This window comes from Sinocyclocheilus anshuiensis, unplaced genomic scaffold, assembly GCF_001515605.1.
Source record: "Sinocyclocheilus anshuiensis isolate Anshui unplaced genomic scaffold, SAMN03320099.WGS_v1.1 scaffold51, whole genome shotgun sequence".
Classification (NCBI taxonomy): domain Eukaryota; kingdom Metazoa; phylum Chordata; class Actinopteri; order Cypriniformes; family Cyprinidae; genus Sinocyclocheilus; species Sinocyclocheilus anshuiensis.
This window is the reverse complement of record NW_015548296.1, coordinates 130,611-139,793: the sequence shown is the minus strand read 5'-3', so window position 1 is coordinate 139,793 and position 9,183 is coordinate 130,611. Positions and strand designations below refer to the sequence as shown.

Genomic DNA, 9,183 nt, shown 5'->3' with positions numbered 1-9,183 from the left:
TATATATCAGAGAAAGTTAGATTTTTATGATACTTTATGATTTCTATTATGATTTTTATGATACATCAATAGTCCGTTCATCATCTGTTAAAAAAATTTCTTTCCATCTATTTTTAAGGTACTTGTCTAAACCTGTCAATAGGGTTTTTTCGTCAGCTTCACAGGAATCAGCATTCATTAAATATTTATAACTAGCCTATATGTGACCTCAGTCTATATGTATAAAACATACAGAAAACAGGCTAAGGCTAGTTTGAGCTGGTTTATTTTGATTTCTCTAAAGCTGTTCCTAAAATGCTTAAAAAGGGAAATCAATCAGAAATATACGGTGTAGTATGTTTTTAGCATAGTTTTTATTAATCCTGTTTTGTGCAATAACACACAGCTGCTGCACCTCTAATGATCCCTTATTACTTAGTATCCAGGCAACAGCACACATGTGCGGTTTACACCGTTTTCATTTTTATTTGCCATTTTTATGCCTTTGAAAGCCTGTCATTTGAGTCTGATTTAACAATGTGGTGCTTAACAGACCTGATAATGTAAATAAAAAGGTTGTACATTTTGTACCTTCTCTCTTGACTTTAAACAAAACACATTGCCACCCCATTACGGATACACACATGCTGGCTTGGTAATGGCCGTTGCACACTTCTCCTCTGGGATGAGTGTTATACTCAAAAAAAAAAAAAAAAAAAAAAAAAAAAAAAAAACAAACGTCATATCAAATCAGTAAAAAGCAACAGTGTTTCATTTATAGGGCATTGCGAAACTGCAGCTCTTTCGAGAACCAGGGTGGAAAGGCAGAAAAAAGGAGGGAAAATAACTGCATCCATCACTGTACGCTCATACTTGGGAATGATACAGAACAAAGTATGTGGGCTCGGTCAGACAGTCGCAACTAGAGGTTATGGCGAGGAAATGTGGATGAGTTTTATAAAAAAAAAAAAAAAAAAAAAAAAAAAAAAATACACACAAACACCCCTCACCCGATGTTGTTGCTATGGAGCCCTAGCGACCAGGTCATCTACGGCGGGAACTCGGGCGAGAAGAGTTTGGATTATGAGCAGCTGGGTTGCATTTCTGCTCAGATGTGGGCAGGAAGAAAATAAGAAGATGAAAAGAAACAATGAAGTGACTTAAAAACATATATTAGTATTTATGAATTGGGTCATTAGCAGGAGAGCTGGGTTTGGGTGTGTGCGCCATAGGATTGGTTCCTGTTGTCTGCCCACCTATCGCTGTCTCTCCCGAGGCACAAACTCATCTCGTCTTATTGAGTTACAGGATATCCACACGGCAAAACAGATTTTTATAACCCACTAAAACAGAATAAATAGGATAAAATAAAAAATCAATACAAGAACACATCAAAGAAGGTTTTCCATTGTTCTGTTTACTCCAGTGTGTGACCTTTCTGTGATTGGATAAATACTGAATTAAACAGTGCAGGAGGAAATGAGAGGAAAGCGAATGTGCTGGCGGAGATTAGGCAGAATCCAATTTCACTTTAGAATGGAACTAAACTAGACTAAAGCTGTGCTGAAAGGATGTAGGAGGGTGGTAGTCTTTAAGGGTATAGGAGAAGAAGGGGGTCTTAAATATTTCAGTTGGGGCACAGCATGCTTTAGACATGCAGTAGACCGATAAAACCCACTGCTAGGTTAGTATGTGATGAATAGTGAATAAACTCCCTTTAGATATCTGATTCCAAACATGTAATGGTGTATAAAACTACTACTGACCCCAATCAGACACATTTCTTAGGGGGCATTTGAAAAGGAGAAAAATAGAAAACATCTCTGGGATGATGATGATTAGATTTGAGAAGGATTTGAATGTTCATTTGGGGGACACAAAAGAGTTTCTGTGGTCAAAATCTCTTCAAGGTGGTGCTGTTTTAAATCTTTGCATTAATAGTTGTTCCTTCAATTTGATGGTTTAAATCTACTTTTAAATATCCAATATTGGCAACACTTGAATTGTTAAATTATCAATATTTAATGTTGAATTATCAACATTTAAATTCATATAATATTGACATATACACTACTGTTCAGATTTGAGGTTGGTAAGATGTTTTTCAACCAAAGTCTCTTATGCTCAGTAAGGCTGCTTTTTTGTGATCAAAAATACAGTATTTCATTTAGTGGTTTTCAATTTAAAAAATAGAATTTTTTTTTTTTTTAATTGTTTGTTTTTATGTATTTTAATAATTTATTCCTGTGGTGGCAAACCTGAATTTTCAGTGTCACATGATCCTTTAGAAATCATTCTAATATGCTGATTTGGTGTTCAAGAAACATTTCCTAGAAATATTATTGTCAGTGTTGAAAACAGTTGTTCTGTTTTTTTGTTGTTGTTTTTTTAAACCCTGATGCATTTTTTCAGAAGTCTTTCATTAACAGAAAGTTCAATCATTTGTTTGACATTTTAATATATTATATTATATTATATTATATTATATTATATTATATTATATTAAAATGTCAAACACATGATTTTAAACTTTCTGTTAATAATATAATATAATATAACATTTTGTATGATGTCTTTTCTGTCACTTTTGATCAAACTTATGCATCCTTGTTAAATAAATGTCTTAATTTCACCATCTAATTGACACATTCAGGATTTCATCCTACGCTACTCTCCGCATGGTAAAACAATGTTGTGTTTTTATAATTTATCCCCTTCAAAGCTTTCTAAAAATTTTTTAAGTACATTCATTCATTCATTTATTTTAAATGTCAACCTAAATAATTAACCATCGTTTGACTTTCATGATTAAGTCTTCACCATCATGTCATTTAAAACCAGTGATGTCAAAAATGTGTTTTAAATTTGTTTATTTGTCACTACAAGACCATCAGAGCATCATGACCCAGATCTTCTCCTTGCCGCAAGGATCCCCCTCATCCCACCTTCAGTAGAGTAGGTCAGCATCTGGCAGCTTCCGGTAAAACATCCAGACAGCTCTTGCCTCTTCTCATATTGCATATCATATTCTCATATTACTAGATCTGCTTTGAATCCACACCAGAGAGAACTTTAGACTACTTTTATGCATAAATGTCTCAACGGTGTCATTTTCCAGGTTTTTGCAGGTGTTATTATACATCAGGTAATATTTGACAGCAGTGAGTGGGAGGAGTAGGAAGAGTTTCGGCTCTAATCAGGAAGAGGCAGGATTGATTTATTGTTCCCCTCAGGGCTGGGGATACGCCTCTTTCACTCCATTGCTTTTCCACCATCTTCCTTCCTCCTCCCGTCTTCCTCTCACTTTCCACCAAACTACTTTTCATTCTGCTCCTCCAAGGTCCCCCTTTTCTGCGTCCCCTCCCTTTCCTCTCCCTGCCGCCCCCTCCCCGCATCTATTCTCTCCATCCTCTCTCCTGGTATAACTAGGTCATTCTGCAACATTAAACCGTCGCTCCTGCCAACCATGTGATCCACACAGCTCTGCACACTCGTCTGTCTTACCTTCACTGAAGTCTTAGTTTATTTGTCCAGCACCTTTAGTGCAAGTTAAAGCATAAGTATGTCCACAACCCAGCTTTAGTTGGAGGACATTGCATATTGGACCGCTTTGCACATCTGCGTGGACTGTTATTACTGTGGCCTTCTGACCTGTAAAGGCTAATAAGATCCGGTAATGGACGGTGTCAGAGGTCACACAGGACGTGTATTCTGTGAGGAGCAGATGTTACTGGACAATATGAGATATTTGGGTGACAAACAGACAATAGATGTAAAACTAAAGGAGCATGTAAACATTGCGCTTCGAGGGAGGCAGGAAGAACCTTTTCTGAGCTCCTGGGAAGGGGTCTGGTGAAGTGTGAGCAAGAGGCTGTGTGTATGATTGCGTGACTGATGGGTTGTCTGGTTGTCAACGAGAACAGAAGTTCAGACCACCTTCCTCCCGGATTTTGTGGGTGTTTTTGGTTTGACATGTCCTCATGCCTGTCCTTTCCCTCAGAACTGTCCACATTTGTTACACAAAAATAGGGCTGTCATGATTCCTCTATTCAATTCGAGTACTTGATTTAAAAAAATCCTTGATTGCATTTTGTCGCGTAACCAGCAAAATACCGGAAGTGGCGCATTCCACGGAGAATCCACGGAACGCATTATTAGACCTTTTTCCAAGGCTGCATGGTATATTAAACCCATTTAAAAATGATAATAAAGCATAATGCTGTTGGCGCCAAGTGTATTGACACAGTGCAATTGCGCTCACGGTGACCCGAATTCGATTCCTGTCTCGAGGTTCTTTGTCGATCCCGCTCCCCTCTTTCCATCCCATGCTTTCCTGTCATCTCTGTGCTGTCCTATCTCAATAAAAGGAAAAAGCCCATAAAAATATATAAAAGCATAATGCTATTATGAATTCAGAAACACTATAATTAAATTAAATAAATATATGCGATGCAGGTTTAATATATGTGCTTTAAATATATACATGCCTGTAGGTTACGTACCTGCGTCTCAGAGCGTCTCCATTCACAGTAAATGCTGCTCCACACAAACAGTTATCATTTAAATGCGTGGAGCATCTTAAACGCCATCTCTACATCTTGCTGTGAGTTTGGGTTTATTACGTTCATCTGGGAATGCAAAGTGCACCATTTCATCAGATTTGAAAGGGAAATAATTTATAAACCTAGGCAAACACAGGATAATCAATATCTTTCTAAATATGCTAGCTGTTCATTGTGATTTCAAAATAAAAGCTTAAACCCTCACTCTGAGTTTACACATTTTGATGTCCACATATTAAAAAAATTACAGTGGCTGTAGCATTTATGTCATAAAGAAGTGGCCAAATATTAAAGATTAAGTGGACATTTGAATTAAATATTGTTTAGTCAATATTAAACAAAGATTAGATCGTGCAGTAAAGTGTAAAAACAATCGTCAGGCCGTTGGCGCCCTCTGCAGACATTTTACAATGCGTAATGTACATTAGCTCTGTTTATAATAATTTATGTATTTTAAGAGTTTTGTTATATTTTGTTTATTATAAAACTATATTATTACTTGCTTTTAATACTTTATTTGAACTAATTATTATTGCCCCATTGCTATAATGTATGTATTTTAAAGGGTTAGTTCATCGCAAAATGAAAATCAGGCTGCGTTTCACTCACCCCCCATGCATCCTAGGTGTATGTGACTTTCTTCTTTCAGACGAATCCAGTCAGAGTTATATTAAAAATTGTCTTTGATCTTTCAAGCTCTATCGTTGTACTCAGCGGGTGTTGCATTCCTTCGGTTCAAAAGACGTGAAATACCATCGATTCGCTACAGGAGGCCTTTGTTCACCCCCTGGAGCCGTGTGAGACACTTTTTTTTGTGGAAGGGTGCTTTTTATTTCACGTCTTTTCCCCACGACAGTCGGTTCCCTTCAGATACATTCAAATAAAGACATCCGCGCCACGTTTTGACTTGAAACGTGCAGCGCTCATATTTATTCAATGACATCATTGCCTTTTGAAGTTTAATCCAGCCGTATCGCGACTCTTGTCTTTCAGTCCCCAAGACCTCTTGAAATTATAATTAAGACATTTCTTATACCAATTAACATATTTAAACTTTTCATGGCCTTAAGTTTGATACAACTCACTTTGAGTTTTTAAGGACCCGCGGGAGATCTGCATTTAAGATAGCCCGTTGGGCAGAGTGGTGATACATTTTGGTAGCCCGACTGGAAAAAACATTAGCCCCGGGACGTCGGGCTAGCGATTTTGCGAGCCCTGTTCTGTTTTCCTTTAATTTTCTAGATTCCATTTTAATAGTGTCATTAAATATTAATAATAAAAAACATCTCTAATTAAGTGATTTTAGTGGAAAAATGCTAATTTATTGTTATTTTATTTATTTATTTATTTCCAGAAATACTGTGTTGTGTATTTACATTTTTTTGCTAAAAAAACTTCCTGGTAAATATTCCTTTAAAATTATGTTTTAATAATAATTGTATTAGTAGTAGTAGTACAATCATTATATTTAGTAATATTTTGGTCACAGTTTCTTCAAGTTAAACTGAACTTTTATTTTGATGGGTTCCTGTGAAGACCTGTGAAGGTTTCTGTTTGTATATGCTATGATGATAGTTTTACTCAAAAGAAACAGTAAAATGCTCATGAAGTGACTCTCAGAGCAGTTGTAGAGATTGTTTATGTATTCATATATTGAGGCAGCAGAGTCTAAAAACACTGCAAGCATGGACATGCAGGACTCATATTTAAATGGTATTTTTGCGGCTTAATATTCACTGACACTAGTCCATATCGCATTTTGATTTAAGTGTACTGACCTACTTTTGATTTATTCATCCAAAATTTGGCAAATTCTGTGTTTAAATTCAGTTTCTAGGGTGCACTGCAGTGTTGCTGTTCTTTTACTTTGTAGTTGGAAGAGTGGTTGTTGTGTGATCTGGGGGTTTACTAGGTGGTTGCTAGGATGTTCTGAGGAGTTTCAGTGTTTTAGTACAGTATACCGTTAGTAGGGTGTTACTAGGAGGTTGCAAGGGTGTGCTTAGGATTTATGAGCATGTTGCTACGAATGGATTGCTACAGTAGGTGGTTGATATAATGTTCTAGGTGGTTTATATATAGTTGTTCACTGTTTCTTAGCATGTTGCTTTGCAGTTACTACAGTGTTCCGGATAGGTTGCTTGTTGGCTGAATATTTTGGCCATTAGGAATGACTTGAGCCCTTCCCTCAGTATAAGGCTATGTTCACACTGTCAGTTTTTGGGACTGACAATCACATTTACTTAAAGGTGTAAGTCTCGAAATGTCACGTTCACATAGTAACTTACAGTAGCATCTCGAATATTGTCTGTATGAATGTGCAATGGTACTCAAGCCCGTATTCCTTACCAATAACCTTAAATGACTGTACTGTGTTTGAATGTAACCATATTAAGGACTCAAATACAGGGCTGACAACTATATTCTGATGCTGTGTATATGTGGCCTAAATCTATGGGATTATTCCACCCATTTTATTGTCTACCAGGAAAAAAAGGGAAAACACACCTCTCCTAAGCAAGCCATATGATATATCATACATGTTCACAGCACAAATGGTGTTAGGTCAAATATGAACCTTGTGTTCAGGACATTTCAGAATTGTGCAACTGGGAAATGTAATGGTCACAGACAAGCTGTCCCCAAGTCGCACATCTCTAGCATGTCTTGAGCATGCTTACATCCACACAGTGTATTGGCGGAAGGTATTTCCTGTATGTTCTCCTACTCAGCGTCTTTCATGTCCATAGAGATCAGTCTGTGCTGTGTGCCACAGGAGAACGAGGCGTCAGCAGGACTCACTCTACCCATCTATCAGCACTTCATCCATTTCTATATTTGTCACATCTCTCTCACTCCCTGATTTCTTTTTCACTGTTCTTTCTCCTTCACTTCCTCTCTTCCTCTCAATATTATGTCAAGTCAGACAAGGCCTTGTAATCTTTTTGTTTGACAGAGGTCAAGCTCCTGTTTCTCAGAGGTCAAGATTACACAGCTCCTGTCCAGTAGGCTACTCAGTAATCTCGTCTGTCTTCAGGGCCACAGATGTTGATGTGAAGTGTAATGCCTCATGTTATCCACCTTATTTTTCCCATAAGAGTGGGCACAGCCATTTGTAATGTAAAATTTTATGTGTCTGGCTTCTGGTGTCATTCGCTTCCAGCTATTTTTAGCTGTACAAAACAGCTCATTTTGCTGTTTGATATTGCAAACTGGTGTCTTACCATATTATTTTAACGTATTATCTTTATTATGAACACACTGGTTTGTAGTACAAACAGTTTTACCATTTACTGCACTTTGTTATTCTTCTCATTATTTCCCTAAAGCGGCTAATGAACCGGAAGTCTCGCACATTCACAGAAAACGGTTTACTTTGAAAAATAGGGTGGATATTAAAGCCTCTCATGTCTGCAGGTAGAGGACAGAAAACTGAAAGAGAGAGTTAATAAGTTTTCCTTCTATGTGACTTTCTCTATTAAAAACCGGCTGTATGTAGGTGCAAGCTAAAATTAGAGCAATAATAATAAATGAATACTGGTGAATCAACACATGATGGAACACATGGAAATGATCATAAAACCCGTTTTTTTGTGTGTTTTTTTGGCTTTACAGGTCTTAGAAGTCTCTGCCATCATCAACCTTGAAATTGGCCAAATTTCCAACCATTTTGTGTAAGTACATATTATATACTTATCTTGATTGCCCTGCAGCTGTCATATTTTAATTTTATTTTGATTGTAGAATAATCAGTCAGGTATTCCAGAGAGTAATGTTATAAGCTAATTCATTACATTTTATTTTTTATTTTATTTTTATTTATTTTATTTCATTTTATTAGTCAACCACCATTTAACATTCATTGGTCACTCTCACATGTTCCGCCATGTGCTTCTCGTCCGTGCTTGTTTACCTCAGAGTGCGCAAGCGTATTTCACACAGCATACAGCGGTGTTGTGCATTTTGACCAGTTGATGGGAAAAGTATTCTTAAAATGCATTCAAAATTCTGAATAATTTGTAATATATAATTATTCACGGTATTTAGAAGTGCCCACGATAACAATATCGTGCATATTCATTACCGTGATATATCGCATTACCGAATACCGGCACAAGTCTAGTCACTATACAGAAACATCTAATCACTGAATGCTGTGATTGACCAGTCATAATCAATTCTAGAAAGCCGTTTTATAATATATTATCAACTACATTCATTTGTTTAAATGTTGGATACATTTTTTGGTATCAGATGGCCTTCTTATGTCTCTGTGAATGATGTATGCTATCATATATAAATACTTACTCTAGTGTCAACACTGTCTGTGGGACATTATGGAAAATCTCTCTTATGCCCTCAGGTAAAACAAGTGTAATGTTTTTCAAGTCTATTGAAAATGGAGTGTTAAAACATGCATATGGTGTGTGTAAGTGACAGCTGTAGGGGGCATCTAGTCCAGCATCCTCAGAATCTGTCTCAGTGAAGAACAGTGCTGAAGGGGGTCCGAGGAGGAGTGAGTTGGGCGTCTGGGGCAGAGAGGCACGGCTCCACTGAGGGTAATTGGCTGTGATGGCCATGTGAGTATTTATAGAGTGAGAGTGTGTGTGTGTGTGTGTGTGTGTATGTGTGTGTGTGTGTGTGT

The 9,183-nt window shown here is 37.1% G+C and overlaps 1 protein-coding gene across 1 annotated transcript in view; it reads left to right on the top strand.

Annotated features, from left to right (window-relative positions):
• Positions 1 to 9,183, top strand: part of nfasca (neurofascin homolog (chicken) a) — a 79,021-nt gene that overhangs the window by 28,015 nt on the left and 41,823 nt on the right. Inside the window, exon 4 of the mRNA XM_016443580.1 lies at positions 8,154 to 8,212. The gene's annotated coding sequence lies outside the window, so the exon portion shown is untranslated. The remainder of the gene's footprint in view (positions 1 to 8,153; positions 8,213 to 9,183) is intronic.